The sequence below is a fragment of the Salmo trutta genome, chromosome 3, assembly GCF_901001165.1.
Source record: "Salmo trutta chromosome 3, fSalTru1.1, whole genome shotgun sequence".
NCBI lineage: Eukaryota > Metazoa > Chordata > Actinopteri > Salmoniformes > Salmonidae > Salmo > Salmo trutta.
In genome coordinates this window covers 41,893,479-41,915,766 of record NC_042959.1, presented here as the reverse complement: position 1 = coordinate 41,915,766, position 22,288 = coordinate 41,893,479, and the positions used below count along the sequence as shown (strand labels likewise).

Below are 22,288 nucleotides of genomic sequence, written 5' to 3'. Positions count from 1 at the left end.
CTGCAGTGTACCAAAGTGGCGTCGGGAGCAACTGCTTGCACGCGCGTTACCACTCCACTATGTCTCCCTATCATGGCTTTTGCATCAAATTCCATTTGATGTCACAAAGCTGTTCAGTACTTAAAAAATATCCTCTCCTGTTGTGCTGGTTTCCAGTGGTTTGCAGAAGAGGACGTCTTCCTTAATTGACCCCCACAAACGTAACGGACATATACCAGGAGCTGTGCCCGGCCCGCCACATCTGTTGACTCATCCAGCTGTAACGCATAGAATTCACTTGTATGCGAAGCAGTAATTGTTTCAAAACATATCCTGCCATGTCACTGATTTGTCATGAAACAGTGTTGTTTGATGAAGGTTTGTCTGTATAGTTTTTTGGGCCTTTTCCCTAAGCCTTGTCCCAGCCATATCCGCGGCAGCAGGAAGAATTAAGTCCTCCACAATAGTATGGGGCTTGCCTGTCCTAGCTACTCGGTAGCTCACCATATAAGATGCTTCTAGACATTTTTTATGAATGGTATCTGTTGCTTTTATACATGTCTTACTACTCTAAAGTTGTCTTAATTCTCGCTCAAAAAACTCACGTGGCTTATTTTTCTAATTGGCATGTTTTGTTTCCAAATGTCTGCATAAGAGTGAAGGTTTCATTGAGTTGTGAGATAGTATTTTTGCACATATAACACACTGTGGCTGAGGAAAGGCAATACTCCCAATATAAGTGAACCCCAAATCAATGTAGTTGTTATCATATTTGCGCTTCTTCGATGGTCCAACATCCCTGTCTGTTGTTCGGTGCTTTCCCGGGTAAGGGGGCAGTAGCTCTTCGGCTGCATCAGATTCACAACTGTCAGTGTCCATGCTAGCTGGGCTAACAACACATGTAGAATTACTGACGCTAGCATTGGATGTGCTCGTGGAAGCAGAACACCTGTCGTCGACAGTAACAGTTCTACCAGTAGAGCTGGTATGTGCCTCTATGGATGTGGGCCTTACTTTTTTAACCATTTACCATTTTCAAGCAAACGGAATGAGCAGCAGCTACGTTTGGCTACATACAGACTGTTATTGGAATTCCCGCGAGAGAGTAATAGTTAATGTGATTGGATGTTCATTATTTTACAAGGCTACCTGTATTTGACATTGTGTTGTTATTTCGCTGAACACTAGATGGTTAAATTATATTTTTGGCAGTGAAACGAGGCTACTCAGGCGAGAAAAAAACCTCCCCCAAATGTATAGCCCCATTGGAAATTATAAATGGACTGTTTGAAAATGTGAAGATTATAATTTTTTTTAAATAAAAAATACATGTCAAATTTTTATTTTATATGTGAATCACATTTTTATTTGACATACCCCTGACGCCATTGCGCGTACCCCAATTTGGGAATACCTGTCCTAGAGGAACAGCTTTTGCAAAAGACACATTTTGCCCTTTCATTCTAGAAAATTGATTAAAAAAAATTGCAAGTCCATGGCAACTAATGGATAACACTTTATTTAATATTTATTTTGACAGGTAGTCATGCTGAGAGTCATGCTCTTTCACAGATGAGCACTATATTTTACAAAAAATACAAACACAACAATACACATCAATAATCACTATATATAATACAGTATATAATACAGAGGAGAGAAGAGCTAAAGAACAGTTTAGAACCCTAAGTTCTGCATACTTAGAGGGTACATTTACTTTGTGGGATAAATCAGTTTTCTATTTTCCATCTCTAACCTTGAGTGGGCACATTATGGGCACATTATGAGTGCTCTTGAGACTAAATCACAGTGGCTGGAGCTGAAGAGGCAAGTGTATGGGGTGAGTGTTTTGGGCAAATGTCATTCACATCAAACCTGGACCCACATTGCAATCAACCAATGAAAAGGTCAAGCTTCCATTAGCGTTCTCTTCCTCTTTATCAAATGGAACTAACTCTCTACATTTCACTCTCTATACAGTATCTGTCTCCACATTTTCTATTTTATACTGTTACTTAATCCCCAACCACCTCCCTCCTCTTATACATTGGTGATGGTACTCACAACAGGGATAGGTCAGGAGCATGATGTCATCAATGGCGATGTAGCCTTGCCGCTCCCTGGAAACAGTTGATTCGATCAGGACCTGGGAAGTAGAATAAAAACAAATTAGTGAGATACCATGGAGGGGTAAATATTGAAACAAATTTGATTGCTGTTATCCTTCATACAATTGAATGAAGCTTTGGCATTCGTTTTGAAGCATTTCAAAAAATGTAAGAGGCATTTGCATCAATTCAAACTGTCCTCCTTCTGAGGCAGAGGTCTTAATTATTATCACAAAGCTCTAGACAATGCATTGCACAGTTACTGACCCACAAGATAGGTCAGGGAAAAAAGAGAGAGGACCAAGGACCCAAATCTTTAAGAATGGATACAAATTTGACACTAACAATTACAGAGGCATTTGTGTAAACAGTAACCTGGTTTTCTGTAGTATTATACACTGAGTATTCAAAACAATAGGAACACCTTCCTAAAACTGAAGTTGCTCTCTCACCCTTTCCTTCAGAACAGCCTCAATTAGTCAGGGCATGGACTCTAAAAGGTGTCGAAAGCATTCCACAGGGATGCTGGACCATGTTGACTCCAATGCTTCCCACAGTTGTGTCAAGTTGGATGGATGTCCTTTGGGTGGTGGACCATTCTTGATACACACGGGAAACTGTTGAGTGTGAAAAACCCAGCAGAGCTGCAGTTCTTGACACAAACCGGTGCACCTGGAACCTACTACCATACCCCATTAGAAAAGGCACTTAAAACTTTTCTCTTGCTTATTCACAATCTGAATGGCACACAATCCATGTCTCAATTGTCTCAAGGCTTAAACGTCCTTCTTTAACCTTTGTCATAACAAAGGATCATAGCTTTCACCTAGATTCACCTGTCTATGTCATGGAAAGAGCAGGTGTCCTTAATGTTTTGTATACTCAGTGTACATGTAAGATTTCTAAACTTCCTTAATAAGCACAATGTCTTGAATAAAATCCAATTTGGACTTATATCAAAACATCACACGATTGATCATATTTACACCCTGCTAACCCTGATAGATAAATATGTCCACCAAAATAAGACCAACATTTATGCTTCCAAAAAGCATTTTATTTTATTTGGCATACAGGACTGTTCTACAAAGTTATTGAAAGTGGTATAAGGGGTAAAACATATGACATAATTAAATCAATAATATGTGTGGCATCAAAATTGTCAAGAAAAGGACATCATTATTTAACCAGGGGTGGGGCCTTTGCCATGGTTGCAAATCTCAGCCTTGCACTTTTCAATATTTACATGAATGAATTGACGACTATTCTAGAAAAAGCACCTGGTATTAGTCTCCACAATTCAAATGTTGCTCTCACCAACAGCACATGGTCTACAGCAGAGCCTAGACCTGCTAGAGCAGTATTGCCAGATCTGGACCCTGGCAGTAAACCCCAAAATAATGATTTTCCAGAGAAGATCCAAATTAGGCCAAAGTCATCAAATGGTACAAAATATACAGAGTACTGTACACACTACAATTACTTAGGTTTAAAAATAAGCTCAACTGGACACCTACAGTAAATGAGGCGGTGAATGAACTGAGAAAGCACGCAGGGCATTCTACATCATTAAAAAACAAATTCAAATTGAAACACCTTTGAAAATGTGTCTCAAATTAATTGAATATGTCATTGAACCAATTGCACTTTATTGCAGCGAGGAGTGGGGTCCCACTTGCAAAAGAAGATGTCACTCAACGGGAAAAACACCCCATTGAAACCCTGCATGCAGAGAGTTCTGAAAACTACAAACAATGTATCAGGGGAGAATTAGGCCAATATCCACTAATAATAAAATATTAAGTTTACCAAGCCCTGCTGAGTAAAGAAAATAGTCACCTCATCCAGCTGATCCTGAGTTTAAAGACCTGTCTACTAACACCACAGGATCAGAATATCAAATCAATCAGAATAAATCAAAATGACAATATCGTCAAAACAAAACTAAATTACCTATCGGGAAACACAAACACATGTACAACACATAATGCCATGAGCCTAAATTGACAGCACACCATGGCAAACTATTTGACCATGGTTACTGATCAAAACCTTAGAAAAGCCTTGACCAAAGTACAGGCTCAGTGAGCACAGCATTACCATTGAAAAAGGGTAGACACTGTAGAGGCTATGCCATCACTGCACCATAACAGAACTCGAGACAGAGCTGCATTTCCTGACAAAATGTAAAAAATATAAAACAATGAGTGTAATTTCCCCAAATTTGAAACCATTATTCAAGGATTCAAAGACATCTCTTATGAGAATAGGCTACCCATCCTGTTGAGGGAGGAAGTAGAGATCTGTGGGTTGGCAGTGCACTAAATTGCTGCATGTCATAAGATGAGAGACAGTGTCTGACTGACCAGCCAATCTGCACATGTCCTCTATGCCATTGTTATTGTCCATTGTATGGTTATTTTTACCCTTAATTATTGCTGTTTCTGATTGCCCTGTTGACAATCCTGATTATTATTATTATTTTAATTATATTAATATTCTAAATGAATCACTTAATTTCAAAGTATGTTTTGGCAATATGTACATTGTGACATCATGTCAATAAAGCAATTGTAATTTAAGTGAGAGAGAGTGAGAAAGACAGGAAAAGAGGAATAGATAGATAAGTTATATAGTTCTCTACAAGCCCCTGAGGTCTTGGGGAAATAATGGCTTTATCGGGAAGCACAATGTGCTGCCTGACACAGGGCCCCATTCAGCATTCTAGACACAGGCAGCTCTAAAGCTATAACAGCAAATAGTATAGCAAGGAAAGGGCCATGTATCTCTGGGGACAGGTGGCTTCCGTACCCATCCTGTGGTACAATAAGGTGGAGGTCTGTGGGCTCCAGTGAAATCCAATCAATATCAAATCACCGCCCCCAGTAATAGTGAGACGGTTATTAGACACGGCGGCGAGGTTTGTTTTCCCAGCATCGAGGGCAACCTGCCCACAAATATGATCGAAGTGCAGCCCTGACTTATTGCTTGTCAAAATGACCGGGCCACTCCATTGTAATGCGTGAGTACTTATACAGGGAGTCAACTATTTTACAAGAGAGCCCTGTATAAGTTTACAAATAAAGATATCAGACAAGAATCAAATCAAATCAAATTGTATTTGTAACATGCGCCGGATACAACAGGTGTAGACCGAAATGTGAAATGCTTACTTACAAGCCCTTATCCAACAATGCAGTTTTAAGACAATAGAATTTAGAAAATATTTACTAAATAAACTAAAGTTTAAAAAATGATTAAAATAAATATCAATAATGAGGCTATATACAGGGGGTGCCGGTACAATAACAGCCGGACAGAAACCTTTATTCAGTTTGGCATACATAAAGTAACTTGAACTACCTTTGCTGGTTGTAATGTGCATGTAGGAAGTAACTTAGTAATGTCCTGGATCCGAGCCCCAGGATAGCACAAGTTCTTTGCCCCGGGAACCGAGATGCTTTTCAACATAGAGCTGCCGGTGATAACGACTGGTGAGATGGCAGAGGAGGTCTGGCAGTTGATAAGACTATGCTATTAGTCTATTAAACTGAAAATCTAACTCCATAAAGATGATTTAGCAATATGCAATAAACTATAGTTGAGTTACAGTATTAGAAAGATTCAACAACTGAGACATAAACTGAACAAGTTCCACAGACTTGTGACTAACAGAAATGGAATAATGTGTCCCTGAACAAAGTGGGGGTCAAAATCAAAGGTAACAGTCAGTATCTGGTGTAGCCACCAGCTGCATTAAGTACTGCAGTGCATCTCCTCCTCGTGGACTGCACCAGCTTTGCCAGTTCTTGCTCTGAAATGTTACCCCACTCTTCCACCAAGGAACCAGCAAGTTACCGGACATTTCTGGGGGGAATTGCCCTAGCCCTCACCCTCCGATCCAACAGATCCCAAACGTGCTCCATGGGATTGAGATCCGGGCTCTTTGCTGGCCATGGCAGAACACTGACATTCCTGTCTTGCAGGAAATCACACACAGAACGAGCAGTATGGCTGGTGGCATTGTCATGCCGGAGGGTCATGTCAGGATGAGCCTGCAGGAAGGGTACCACATGATGGAGGAGGATGTCTTCCCTGTAAAGCACAGCGTTGAGATTGCCTGCAATGACAACAAGCTCAGTTCGATGATGCTGTGACACACTGCCTCAGACCATGACGGACCCTCCACCTCCAAATCAATCCCACTCCAGAGTACAGGCTTCAGTGTAACGCTCATTCCTTCGACGATAAACGCAAATCCGACCATCACCCCCGGTGAGACAAAACTGTGACTCGTCAGTGAAGAGCACTTTATGCCAGTCCTGTCTGGTCTAGCGACGGTGGGTTTGTGCCCATTGGTGACGTTGTTGCCGGGGATGTCTGGTGAGGACCTGCCTTACAACAGGCCTACAAGCCCTCAGTCCAGCCTCTCTCAGCCTATTGCGGACAGTCTGAGCACTGATGGAGGGTTTGTGCGTTCCTGATGTAATGCGGGCAGTTGTTGTTGCCATCCCATACCTGTCCCACAGGTGTGATGTTCGGATGTACCGATCCTGTGCAGGTGTTGTTACACGTGTTCTGCGACTGCGAGGATGATCAGCTGTCCGTCCTGTCTCCCTGTAGTGCTGTCTTAGGCGTCTCACAGTACGGACATTGCAATTTATTGCCCTGGCCACATCTGCAGTCCTCATGCCTCCTTGCAGCATGCAGAAGGCACGTTCACGCAGATGAGCAGGGACCCTGGGCATCTTTCTTTTGCTGCTGCTGAAAAACATCCGCACAGCATGATGTTGCCACCACAATGCATCACCGTAGGGTTGATGCCAGGTTTCCTGCAGACGTGACGCTGGCATGCAGGCCAAAGAGTTCAATCTTACTTTCATCAGACCAGAGAATCTTGATTCTCATGGTCTGAGAGTCCTTTAGGTGGCTTTTGGCAAACTCCAAGCGGACCGTCATGTGCCTTTTACTGAGGAGTGGCTTCAGTCTGGCCACTACCATAAAAGTCTGATTGGTGGAGTGCTGCTGAGATGGGAGAACCTTCCAGAAGGACAACCATCTCCAAAGAGGAACTCTGGAGCTCTGTCAGAGTAACCATTGGCTACTCAGTCACCTCCCTGACCAAGGCCCTTCTCCCCCGATTACTCAGTTTGGCCAGGTGGCAACCTCTAGGAAGTCTTGGTGGTTCCAAACTTCTTCCATTTAAGAATGAAAGAGGCCACTGTGTTCTAGGGGACGTTCAATGCTGGTGACATTTTTTGGCACCCTTCCCCAGATCTGTGCTTCAACATAATCCTGTCTCGTTTTTTTCTCTGACATACAATGTCAAATGTGTGACCTTATATAGACAGGTATGTGCCTTTCCCAATCATGTCCAATCAATTGCAGGTGGACTCCATTCAAGATGTAGAAACATCTCAAGGATGACCAATGAAAACAGGATGCACCTGAGTTCAATTTCGATATACCTCTAGTGGTGTGGGGGCTGTGCTTTGGCAAAGTGGGTGGGGTTATATCCTGCCTGTTTGGCACTGTCCGGGGGTATCGTCGGACGGGGCCACAGTGTCTCCCGACCCCTCCTGTCTCAGCCTCCAGTATTTATGCTACAGTAGTTTATGTGTGGGGGGCTAGGGTCAGTCTGATATATCTGGAGTATTTCTCCTGTCTTATCCGGTGTCCTGTGTAAATGTAAGTATGCTCTCTCTAATTCTCTCTCTCTCTAATTCTCTCTTTCTTTCTTTCTCTCTCTCTCTCGGAGGACCTGGGCTCTAGGACCATGCATCAGGACTACTGGCGTGATGACGCCTTGCTGTCCCCAGTCCACCTGGCTGTGCTGCAGCCCCAGTTTCAACTGTTCTGCCTGCGGCTATGGAACTCTGACCTGTTCACTGGATGTGCTACCCGTCCCAGACCTGCAGTTTTCAACTCTCTAGAGACAGCAGGAGCGGTAGAGATACTCTGAATGATTGGCTATGAAAAGCCAACTGACATTTACTCCTGAGGCGCTGACCTGTTGCACCATCGACAACCACTGTGATTATTATTATTTGACCCTGCTAGTCATCTATGAACATTTGAACATCTTGGCCATGTTCTGTTATAATCTCCACCCGGCACAGCCAGAAGAGGACTGGCCACCCCTCATAGCCTGGTTCCTCTCTCGGTTTCTTCCTAGGTTCTGGCCTTTCTAGGGAGTTTTTCCTAGCCACTGTGCTTCTACAGCTGCATTGCTTGCTGTTTGGGGTTTTAGGCTGGGTTTCTGTACAGCACTTTGTGACATTAGCTGATGTAAGAAGGGCTTTATAAACACATTTGATTGATTGAAATACATTTTATTGAATTTCGAGTCTCATAGCAAAGGGTCTGAATACTTATGTAAATAAGGTATCTGTTTTTAATTTTTAATACATTTGCACAAATGTCTAAAAACCTGTTTTCACTTCGTCATTATGGGGTATTGTGTGCAGATTGATGAGGAACATTTTTTATTTAATCCATTTTAGAACAAGGCTGTAAAGTAACAAAATGTGAAAAAATTCAAGGGGTCTGAATACATTCTAAATGCAATGTAAGTTGCATGGACTCACTAGGTGTGTAATAATAGTGTTTAATATTATTTTTAAACGACTACATGTACCTCATCTCTGTACCCCACACATACAATTACTGTATCTGTTTTGTCCCTCAGTCGAGCAGTGAATTTCAAACACAGATTCAACCACAAAGACCAGGGAGGTTTTCCAATGCCTCGCAAAAAAGGGCACCTATTGGTAGATGGGTAAAAAAGCAGACATTACATATCCCTTTGAGCATGGTGAAGTTATTAATTACAATTTGGATGGTGAATTAGTACACCCAGTCATTACAAATATACAGGTGTCCTTCCTAACTCAGTTGCCGGAGAGGAAGAAAAAAAAGCTCAGGGATTACATCATGAGGCCAATGGTGACTTTAAAATAATTACAGAGTTTAATGGCTGTGATAGGAGAAAACTGAGGATGGATCAACAGCATTGTAGTTACTCCACAATACTCTCCTAATTGATAGAGTGAAAAGAAGGAAACATGTACAGAATACAAATATTCCAATACATGCATCATGTTTGCAACAAGGCACTAAAGTAATACTGCGGCTTAGCAATTACATTTTTGTCCTGACTACAAACTGTTATGTTTGGAGCAAATCCAATACAACACATTACTGAGTACCACTCTCCATATTTTCAAGCATAGTGGTGGCAGTATCATGTTATAGGTATGCTTGTAATCATTAAGGACTGAGTAGTTGACTGTAACTGTGCTGCTGGCAACATTTACCAGCTACGTCTATCGACAGTGTCGCAGTGACATCATGAACATTCTATTGAAATGGTTACTTGCATAGTGGAGTATTTTGCTTAGACATGTTGCTAGCTAGCTAAACAACAAACCATAACCCCAACTCATAATGTTCCTACTCTGCATGAATCTGCAGGTAGCTAACCAACCAGGTTCAATGTTAGCTAGCTAACCTTAGGCTATAACTAGCAATGCAAATGGCTCTGAAATGTGATTAATATTACTTCACAGATCATACACGTAACGTTAGCTAGCGAGCCAGCCAGCGAATGTTAGCTAGCTACCTAACAGTACGCTTTAACTTGAAATCAAAACATCTTTCTGACAAAATTAGAAACGTGTAATATCTGAAATGTAGCTAGCTAGACTATCTTACATGGAAGGACGCTTCTCTCTTTCTGTCACAGATGCCATGGTTGCCCTTAGTTTGAAGATGTAATCTGGAGACATGTATTTTATACAGCCTCCTGTGTGTTCAATGTTCAACTCCCTCTGCATATTTGCGATCTAAGGCCAGAATTTTCTCCATCTCCTAAGCTTCCATACTCTAATTCCAGCTGGCCTTCCACTGATTTCAAAACTCTGTCCTCCAGAAAGTGGAGAGCAACACCTTGATATCTTAAAAAAATCTGCATTAGAAACAAATACTGACCCGCTCATGCATTAGACAGAAGCGTGCTACATTGCAGACCAATCCGAACTAATCTCTCGACATGTCCAGCCCATCCATTATCTCTGCCAATCAAATCAAATTATCAAATTAATTGTATTTCACATACGCCGATTATAACAGTGAAATGCTTACGTACAAGCCCTTAACCACCAATGCAGTTTTAATAAAAATACAAAAAACATAAATAAAAATAACCAATATTGAAGAGCAGCAATAAAATAACAATAGTGAGGCTATATACAGGGGGTACTGGTACAGAGTCAATATGTGGGGGCACCGGTTAGTCGAGGTAATTGAGGTAATATGTACATGTAGGTAGATTTATTAAAGTGACTATGCATGGATAATAACAGAGAGTAGCAGCAGCGTAATTGTTCTGGGATATCATTAAAGATGTTATAATGGAAACATCGTAACTTCAAGAGATTTCACAATATATATGTCAGAGTTACATCTAAATGTTGTGAACTTATATGATTAAATATGAAACAATTTGTGAGAAGATTAAATGTGATTTTAGCATTCTAAATGAGAATTGTTTTTCATGTAAAGTTTTACCCAGTCAGTAACCACGCCAACGTGAGCACAGACATTATACCAAAAGGATGGAACACCCCTTTTTCCCCCAGAGTGTTTATAAAAGGACTCCTAACAATATTTACATTAAACCAGACATTGTGGAGTGGTGGCTACATGGCAGAGTAATGGTTTAAAACTAAAGACCGGTATACGGACAGTAAGCCAGACTTACTGGCTCCAGAAAGTGTGGAGCTGTGGCTACACGTGTAAAATGGTTAGACTTTACCTGACCAGAAAATGGTAAGACCCTCTGAAACTCAAGAGAGAAGAAGACTAGACATGCACCGCCTACAGCTAAATATCTACATTTACAATGAGCGTATTATTCAACTGTATGTACAATAGTTGAATTAATTTGTCTCTCCTTCTCCCGCTCTTTCTTTCCCCACCCCTTCATTGTGTAACCAGCCGTCACATGGGGTTAGTCCACTAGGGACTTTTCATTGCATTATGTAGTAATCAATGTATAATCTATCCTGTGTGTGTGTTTATGTAATTCTATGTGACTATTTAGTTAGTAAATACATAATTAAGCCAATTTATGTATCGCTGAATCATCATGTAGACTAGGGTTCGAGCAGATTTAACAGGTTACAATCAGAATGAGACTAATATGAGGTAATACTAATTCATGATTGACTGCTATGATATTGAGATATTCTGATCTTTTCTTGAGTTAATTTGGGAAATGGTAACTCATAAAACAAACTTTTCCCGTGGTACCCCAGGTTACTACTGAGTAAATTGTTACATGATTAATTTAATCACATAATACTTACAATACGTAAATACACTAAACAAGAATGGTGCTCATGGGAGGACACCACGGAAGAAGCCACAGCTGTCCAAAAAAACATTGCTGCACGTCTGAAGTTTGCAAAAGTGCACCTGGATGTTCCACAGCGCTACTGGCAAAATATTCTGTGGACAGGTAAATTGTTTGGAAGGAACACACAACACTATGTGTAGAGAAAAAAAGCCACAGCACACCAGCATCAAAACCTCATTCCAACTGTAAACTATGGTGGAGGGAGCATCATGGTTTGGGGCTGCTTTGCTGCCTCAGGGCCTGGACAGCTTGCTATCATCGACGGAAAAATGAATTCCCAAGTTTATCAAGACATTTTGCAGGAGAATGTTAGGCTATCTGTCCGCCAATTGAAGCTCAACAGAAGTTGGGTGATGCAACAGGACAATGAACCAAAACACATTAGTAAATCAACAACAGAATGGCTTCAACAGATGAAAATACAACTTCTGGAGAAAGAGTCCTGACCTCAACCTGATTGAGATGCTGTGGCATGACCTCAAGAGAGCAGTTCACACCAGACATCCCAATAATATTGCTGAACTGAAACAGTTTTGTAAAGAGGAATGGTCCAAAATTCCTCCTGACCGTTGTGCAGGTCTGCTCCACAACTACAGAAATCGTTTGATTGAGGTTATTGCTGCCAAAGGAGGATCAACCAGTTATTAAATCCAAGGGTTCACATACTTTTTCCACCCTGCACTGTGAAGGTTTATACGGTGTGTTCAATAAAGACATGAAAACCTACAATTGCTTGTGTGTTATTAGTTTAAGCAGAATGTGACCTAGATAAAGTTTAGATACAATTTTTTATGACCAATTTATGCAGAAATCCAGGTATTTCCAAAGGGCTCAACTTTGTGTGTTGTGTGTGTGTGTTGTGTTGTGTGTGTCAAGTTTAAATACCCCTCATTGTCAGGCCATGTAGTGATAATTCCACAGTGTCATCCTACCTTTGGCTCCTGTTTGTACAAAGCTATTATTTACACTTTAAGGTCAGATCCTGCAGAACAGTATGGAAGTTAATTAAGTCGAAGGGTTTGACAGTTCTCAAAAAAATGCACACTTCTCAACTTAATTGCTTTTTGACAGCGCCCCAGAGTTTGCAGAAAATATAAATGTAATTGATGGCCCGGTCGTGCCATCCGAAGGCCAATAGAAAGCGCACAGGTACCAACAGTGGCTGCCAGTAAATTTGCTTCTGAGTGGATAATGACTTGCCACTGAGGGAGTGAAGTTGTGTTGTGTATTCCAACTGCTGATGTACAGTTAGCAGTGACAGTCTCAGTAGGTTAAACTGTAACAAGCCTGGCCACATAGAAACCAGTTAGGCCCTTTTAGTGCTAACCTAGCCTACATTTACCAAGGGAGCAATGATAATTAAAATGAGCTAGCTTTGCATGTGATTAACAACAAGGTCTCCCCGTGGCGTACAGTATCTCACTGTTGGAGAACAGTAAAGTTAACACACACAGTCCTGGATGATCAGGCTCAGCTATTGGCTGGTTACCCTTATGCTGTATATTTGTGTTAATATCTAACACCTTCACTAGGCCTTAAATAAAACCTTATACGGACTACATTAACATGATACATTAAGTAAATGGGATAAGAATGAGCCTGTTCGATTCTAACCACTATTATGTATAGCTGACGCAGTGGGAAAATTGAAGCATGCTGTGTAACGACTGAACGTAGCAGTGAAGTGATGCCACTGGGAGGGATTTACCTGGTACTCATTGGGCCAGAAGGTGCTGACAGCCAGCTCCACTTGGTGCCACTGTCGTCCGTGGGACCCCGACGTGTTCCATACTGGGCTACCCAGCGGGCCGCCGTTGACCCGAACGTACGCCCGCAGTGCCCCTGGACTGTGGCCATCGCGGCTGTACAGGAAGTAGCTGAACTGGACACAGTGTGTGTCGTTTTCACTCAGCGTCTGCAGCAGGAGCTGGGCGCGATGCCCTGCAGCATGCTGGGAAGAGTTCACCAGCAAATATGAACCTGGAGGGATGAGAGAGAAACAAGGGTAATGTCACACGAGGGTCAGAGATAATGCATACTGTAATGCCATGACCCCAACCTCAGCGTTGAGCAAAATGTCTGTTTTTGCATTTGTGTTTCGCCATTGGGGGGTACATGAACTGATTAACCTGACTCATCCTTCAAGTTCCCTTTGGGTTAAGATACAGTGTTCTGAAATGTAATTGTAAGCCACGTAAGTTATTCTGAATGTGTTTACAAGTACTGTATCATTCATTTCGGCCAAATAACGTAACTAGAGTAGAAGTGCATTTTTCAACCCATTTTAGAAAGGAATCATTCAAATTTCTGCTGAGGATAGAATAGAAGCACTAAAGATCTCAATGACATATCCCTCCTAAGAGAGTAACTTCTCTTCAGATGCTAGCCTCACTGACAACATTTACATGCCCACCAATATCCCATTATTATTCTGGATAGTCAACATTTTTGTTTTTGAGTTGACACATATAAACATCATATCCTGTTTGCAATAACTTGAAAAAGCTTGTATCACGGTTATGAGAAACCTGGATAAGATGCCTGACATATGCTAATCTTAGACAGGATACTGTGGCATGTAAACATCTTATCCAATATACTGTTGTTTTTGCAGGCAAAATTTCCGATATAATGGGTGTTGTGTCATCATGTTTTCATCTGATTGTCAAACAAATCACTTAAAAAAAAGTAGGCTACCTGCGCAGTTCGATCCACCATAATTACATAATAATTTATTTTGCTGATACTCCGTACTGGACCATAAAGCCTACTGGCTACTTTCACCCCTAATTTAGAAAACTTTCTGCTTATCATTTCTAACATTTGGTAAGCCATATTATAACTGATGACATTTGGTAAACCATATGATAATTTCCGACATTTGGTAGGCCATTTGTTTGTCAACTATAGTTAGATACTAGCAGCTTTTCTTCTGTCATAACTTGTTGCCCCAGAATTCTAAATGAAGTGGAGCTCACCAGTTAAATGTGCAACCAGAGGGGAAAAAAAACTCTGGACCACCTTTACTTCACACACAGAGACGCATACAAAGTTCTCCCTCGCCCTCCATTTGGCAAATCTGACCATAATTCCATTCCTGCTAACAAGCAAAAGTTAAAGCAGGAAGCACCAGTGACTAGATAAATAAAAAAGTGGTCAGATGAAACAGATGCTAAGCTACAGGACTGTTTTGCTAGCACAGACTGGAATATGTTCCGGGATTCCTCCAATAGCACTGAGGAGTACACCACAGCAGTCAGTGCATTGATGATGTCGTCCCCACAGTGACCGTACATACATACCCTAACCAGAAGCCATGGATTGCAGGCAACATCCGCTCGTCGGATGTGGCACAGCTTGCAAACCATTAAAGACTACAAAGGGAAGCACAGCCAAGAGCTGCCCAGTGTCACGAGCCTACCAGACGAGCTAAACAACATCTATACTCGCTTCGAGACAAATAACACTGAAACATGCATGAAAGCTCCAGCTGTTCTGGAAGACTGTGTGATCACGCTCTCCGCAGCTGATGTGAGTAAGACCTTTAAACAGGTCAACATTCACAAGGCAACAGGGCCAGATGGATTACCAGGATGTGTACTGCGAGCATGCGCTGACCAACTAGCAAGTGTCTTCACTGACATTTTCAACCTCTCCCTGTCCAAGTCTGTAATACCAACATGTTTAAGGAGACCACCATAGTGCCTGTGCCCAAGAACACTAAGGTAATCTGCCTAAATGACTGATATCTACAATTAAACACAATCCATGTGTGTGTGTGCAGAGTGCATGACTTATTATGTGTATGTGTGTCTGTGCAGGTGTGTGTGTCTCTTCACAGACTCGGCTGTTCCAGAACATGTATTTTGATATATATATACACTGCTCAAAAAAATAAAGGGAACACTTAAACAACACAATGTAACTCCAAGTCAATCACACTTCTGTGAAATCAAACTGTCCACTTAGGAAGCAACACTGATTGACAATAAATTTCACATGCTGTTGAGCAAATGGAAAAGACAACAGGTGGAAATTATAGGCAATTAGCAAGACACCCCCAATAAAGGAGTGGTTCTGCAGGTGGTGACCACAGACCACTTCTCAGTTCCTATGCTTCCTGGCTGATGTTTTGGTCACTTTTGAATGCTGGCGGTGCTTTCACTCTAGTGGTAGCATGAGACGGAGTCTACAACCCACACAAGTGGCTCAGGTAGTGCAGCTCATCCAGGATGGCACATCAATGCGAGCTGTGGCAAGAAGGTTTGCTGTGTCTGTCAGCGTAGTGTCCAGAGCATGGAGGCGCTACCAGGAGACAGGCCAGTACATCAGGAGACGTGGAGGAGGCCGTAGGAGGGCAACAACCCAGCAGCAGGACCGCTACCTCCACCTTTGTGCAAGGAGGAGCAGGAGGAGCACTGCCAGAGCCCTGCAAAATGACCTCCAGCAGGCCACAAATGTGCATGTGTCTGCTCAAACGGTCAGAAACAGACTCCATGAGGGTGGTATGAGGGCCCGACGTCTACAGGTGGGGTTGTGCTTACAGCCCAACACCGTGCAGGACGTTTGGCATTTGCCAGAGAACACCAAGATTGGCAAATTCACCACTGGCGCTCTGTGCTCTTCACAGATGAAAGCTGGTTCACACTGAGCACATGTGACAGACGTGACAGAGTCTGGAGACGCCGTGGAGAACATTCTGCTGCCTGCAACATCCTCCAGCATGACCGGTTTGGCGGTGGGTCAGTCATGGTGTGGGGTGGCATTTCTTTGGGGGAGGGCGCACAGCCCTCCATGTGCTCGCCAGAGGTAGCCTGACTGCCATTAGGTACCGAGATGAGATCCTCAGACCCCTTGTGAGACCATGTGCGGTTGGCCCTGGGTTCCTCCTAATGCAAGACAATGCTAGACCTCATGTGGCTGGAGTGTGTCAGCAGTTCCTGCAAGAGGAAGGCATTGATGCTATGGACTGGCCCGCCCGTTCCCCAGACCTGAATCCAATTGAGCACATCTTGGACATCATGTCTCGCTCCATCCACCAACGCCACGTTGCACCACAGACTGTCCAGGAGTTGGCGGATGCTTTAGTCCATGTCTGGGAGGAGATCCCTTAGGAGACCATCCGCCACCTCATCAGGAGCATGTCCAGGCGTAGTAGGGAGGTCATACAGGCACGTGGAGGCCACACACACTACTGAGCCTCATTTTGACTTGTTTTAAGGACATTACATCAAAGTTGGATCAGCCTGTAGTGTGGGTTTCCACTTTAATTTTGAGTGTGACTCCAAATCCAGACCTCCATGGGTTGATAAATTGGATTTCCATTGATTATTTTTGTGTGATTTTGTTGTCAGCACATTCAACTATGTGAAGAAAGTATTTAATAACATTATTTCATTCATTCAGATCTAGGATGTGTTATTTTAGTGTTCCCTTTATTTCTTTGAGCAGTATATATATATATATATATGATTCTACTTCTTGCATCAGTGACCTGATGTGGAATAGAGTTTCATGTAGCCATGGCACTGTAGTACTGTGCACCACCCATAGTCTGTTCTTGTGGGGTATGCATGGGTGTCAGAGTTGTGTGCAGTAGTTTAAACAGACCTTCTGCATTCAGGATGTCAACACTTCTTACAAAAACAAGTCAATCTCTCCTCCGCTTTGGGCCATGAGAGATTTACATGCATATTATTCATATTTATAAATTAAGTGGTTCGAGCCCTGAATGCTGATTGGCTGACAGCCGTGGTATTTCAGACCATATACTACAGGTATGACAAAACATTTATTTTTACTGCTCTAATTACGTTGGTAACCAGTTTATAATAGCAATAAGGCACCTCAGGGGTTTGTGGTATATGGCCAATATACCACGGCTAAGGGCTGTATCCAGGCATCCCGCGTTGCAATGGATGGTGGGAGGGAGAAAGACAGAGAGAGTATGGGAGAGGGGAAAGAAAAAGGGAGGGAGGGCAGCGAGGGAAGAGAGGATAGGGCTGGAGGTCGAATTACACACGTGACTCTCAGACATATGCTACACCTCCTCGTACCTTATAACTGAAATATGCCCCACAAAGAGAGACATATTTTGTAACCCCTCTCCAGTAACTCAGTGAATATGAAGTGTATTACAAAACCTGATGGAGTGATACTATTCTACATTATTCCACTACACTACAAAAGAAAAAGAAACATACAGTCCAGTTACTTCTTGACATATAGATGGGAGTAACTTCCCTTGGTTTAGATTCCACAAATTATCTATTATAAGAAGCAACAGATCTGGACGCCCCTTGGCCCCCTATGTTAAAGGGGTAGAGAGGGGTGGTGTGGCCACATATCTAAAGGCCCGAGAGGGGTCTTGTACAACTAAAATCTCCTCCTCTCCAGCCTACCATCCCCTGATTTGTGTCTGTGCTCCTGGGGTTGAGATCTCTGTACTCTCAAGGTGCTTTGCTTAATTAGATCTTTCAGAGTCATTCCCTGTTTCTGCACCCAGAGGTACTCGAGGGACTCGTAAAAGTAAGAGCGAATGAGCAGGCAATGTTCTCCTCACAGACTCTGTGAAGGGAAATTGTGTGTGCTCTTAGTTTTATACACATGCTTCTAACATGTTTCTGTTGTCTCTGCAAGTTAATGTTATGTAGGGACACATGTATTGTTCTCCATTTTATATGGATGCCTTTGACCCTCCATTGACGATGGGGAGGTGTTGAATATGCAATGAGAGAGTTGGAGGTATCAAATATGCAAAGAAAAATGTATTCGATACACTGAAATTCAGTTCAACATGAATTTTATTCAGCAAAAAAAACAGGCTCTATAACAGGCTCACTCAAACTCTCAACAAACACTCAAACAGTTAACTAATGGCACTATTGTCCCGGATGCTGTCACCTTTATTAAATCCTCCTCAAAGGAGTCTCGAAACATATATGAGTTGGAAGATGGAAGGTGCACCTTTGGCCAATTTGTTGCTGTGTCATCTCTCACTGTGGTGAGATATTTTGGGAGGTGGTGGGCGAGTCCATCTCTCAGCCATGGCGCTTTGCCTAACACTCTCCACCGTGCCCGTCTGTTTCAGGGGGGACATGAAAGTGAATGCACAGCTTGGTGGCAGGACTACAAGGACAAGAAACAATCACAGCAAGATTGAGAGAATGGAGAAGTAATGATGGAAGGGAGGAATGTGCAGTCCACTATCTCAACTGATGCACAATGTTCCTTGATTCTCAATGAGTTAAAGCCCTGAAAACATGTGCAGCATGTGTAGCTCGTTCAGAAAGGTTGATCGACACGGACATACAACAAGTACTGACCTCGCTTCAAGATGTTGCAAAGGTCTAAGGATTGACCCTGGTGGACTCTGAAATATGACAACTTTAAATAACTTGAATGCTGCAGTGATGGACATGCTGTTCAACTTTAACCTTGAGCTCCATCCATTTACTTTGAAATCCTAGCGCACGGTGTGAAGAACTTCTTTAGAAGCAGCACGTTACTTGGAACTCCTGTTACAAACTCATTATTCCACAAACTCATTATTCCAGCAAAGAGCTGGGGTCAACACAACCTCAACAGGCTCTCCTTTAAACACAGCACATGATGATTAAGGTGAAACCTCCGCCTCTCATGAAACAACAGTCATTTGACTTTTCTGAAAAGCCAAACCCGTCAACCCTTATCATTATCAACTCTATGATTATACACTTTCTCTGTCACCTTTAATATGAGCTTGACACCTGATTTGTAGCCTATTCATTCATTCACAAGAGAGGATTATAGGTTTTTAGGTTTCTGTAATAGCTTGCCTGGTTTAATGCTTGACTTCATATCTTTGTTGCCAACTTGGAGCCTCAAGATGGAAGCTTAAAAGGATGAAGGACTTGACATTCTGCCTCAATACTGTATGTCAACTGCAATGCCATAGCAACATTTAGTTAGTCCATAACTGGACTATATAGTATATGTGACAGATATTATGCTGCTATTATGACAGGTGAGTTATACATGTTATGTGGAATATTACTTAGAGTTGACATTATGTATTGCCATATTGTGTAAATTGCTGTGGCAGTACAAAATAATTTGAGCTAACCAACCAACGCTAGAATTTACATTCATTAACATTCATGCTGAGAGTCATTTTCTCCATGTAAAATAATATGTAAATATTTACTCGCTAGACATACACATTGACTAACAAACACTTTTTAGAATTGATGTTAGCTTCAACAAAGTTTCAAATCAAATGTATTTACAAAGCCCTTCTTACATCAGCAGATATCTCAAGGTGTTGTACAGAAACCCAGCCTAAAACCCCAAACAGCAAGCAATGCAGGTATAGAAGTTTCCTCCTGTTTGCAGGTGATGACGTTTGTCCTACCTTAATTTAAGCAGTGAACTGTTGACCTATAATGTTCATACTTTAAAACAATCTTCACTGAATAACATTAACAGCAAAGCGTTACACAAAAAAAGAAAAATTAAATAGAGAGAATGGTAAGTGGTTAAAAATATATATATTTACTGCTTGAATAACTAGTGTTAGCTCCACACCTGGCAATATGTTACAAATAACAGAACTCCCATCCCCCCAAAGCATACTGTCTCATCAACTGATGAGGCATACTGGACCAACAAGCAAAATCTGAATGCATGCTTGTTTATGTGTATGTATGATCTTCTGAACTGTATTATGTTCGCCAGGAGTAAATGTTGTCCTTGTTGAAGAAAGAACTCTCCTGAGATCTACTGATCTACTGTTCATGCATTCTTTTATCATCTTCATGTGACTCACAGCCACACCCAGGCATATATAATAACTCCTCCACCGCCTGAATATACAGTACACACACACCCATGGATGCACACACCCACGTGCACCCACACACACACACACACACACACACACACATACATACATACATGCACCCACAGTAACACACTCACAGAGATATATAATGCATTATTACTTTTTATGAATTATGATTCAAAAGCCTGTGAAATCTGATAAAGTCACATTCATCCCCTGCTGATCCTCCCAAGGGCGTAGGAACATACATAACAAGATTAGGACTGATCCAGTACATCATAACTCATATGGAGCACTGCAGGACCCAGACCCTGGTCACAGGCTGTACTGGGGGATGCTAGGTATGCCACAATGACAAGGATGGAGGGAGATCCCTGGTGGGTAGTAGTAGGAGAGAATACCACACTAAGATAACGAGAAGTATGAGAAACTATGAATAGAGCAAATGAGAGAGGTTAAGAAAGTTAAGAGGGGAACGAAAGACAGTGGATTGATGTAAAAGCAGTGGTGAAAAAAAATGCAGAGAGATGCTCCCATTGAAAAAATACATATAAATACAGGGGAAATCTCAGAGCAAGGGAAACGGAAGGGCAAAGACACTTCTCCTTTTCATTTTTCCTCCCATTTGAATTCTCTGAAGCCTCTCTCTATTTGATCCCAACAACAAGGCTTTGTTCCTCTCTGACATCAAGGGTGGAAGAGAGGCACTTGTAAACATATCAAGAAATGGGAGCAATAGAGAGTTCTGAAAACATTTAGATCAATAGATGCTTTTGCCTCAGACTCTTAACAACCTTTTAATGCAGTGGGCTAAATCAGATTCAAACAGAGTGACTCTTGGCAGTCTTAAACAAATCTACATTGAAACAAAAGTATACACATCACACATTGCTATGCACACCTGTACCATGTTAGATATAGAGGTCACATTTATTCAATTTTGAGTTTGCATCCCAATATTACACTTTATATACAGTTGAAGTCAGAAGTTTAGATACACGTTAGCCAAATACATTTAAACTCAGTTTTTCACAATTCCTGACATTTAATCCTAGTAAAAACTATCCTGTCTTAGTTCAGTTAGGATCACCACTTTATTTTAAGAATGTGAAATGTCAGAATAATAGTAGAGAGAATGATTTATTTCAGCTTTTATTTATTTCATCACATTCCCATTGCCACAACTTTGGAAGCATGCTTGGGGTCATTGTCCATTTGGAAGACCCATTTGCAACCAAACTTTAAAATCCTGACTGATGTCTTGCGATCTTGCTTCAATATATCCACATAATTTTCGTCCCTCATGATGCCATCTATTTTGTGAAGTGCACCAGTCCCTCCTGCAGCAAAGCACCCCCACAACATGATGTTGCCACCCCCGTGCTTCACGGTTGGGATGGTGATATTCGGCTTGCAAGCCTCACCCTTTTTCCTCCAAACATAACGATGGCAAAACAATATTTTTGTTTCATCAGACCAGAGGACATTTCTCCAAGAAGTACGATCTTTGTCCCCATGTGCAGTTGCAAACCAAAGTGTGGCTTTTTTATGCCGGTTTTGGAGCAGTGGCTTCTTCCTTGCTGAGCTGCCTTTCAGGTTATGTCGATAAAGGACTCGTTTTACTGTGGATATAGATACTTTTGTACCGGTTTCCTCCAGCACCTTCACAAGATCCTTTTCTGTTGTTCTGGGATTGATTTGCACTTTTCGCACCAAAGTACGTTCATCTCTAGGAGACAGAACGCGTCTCCTTCCTGAGCAGTATGATGGCTGCGTGGTCCCATGGTGTTTATACTTGCGTACTATTGTTTGTGCAGATGAACGTGGTACCTTCAGGCATTTGGAAACTGCTCCTAAGGATGAACCAGACTTGTGGAAGACTACAATTTTTTTCTGAGGTATTGGCTGATTTCTTTTGATTTTCCCATGACATCAAGCAAAGAGGCACTGAGTTTGAAGGTA

The 22,288-nt window shown here is 42.0% G+C and overlaps 1 pseudogene; it reads right to left on the bottom strand.

The window, feature by feature from the left end:
* Window positions 1–22,288, bottom strand: part of LOC115165376 (receptor-type tyrosine-protein phosphatase U-like) — a 282,163-nt pseudogene that overhangs the window by 130,201 nt on the left and 129,674 nt on the right.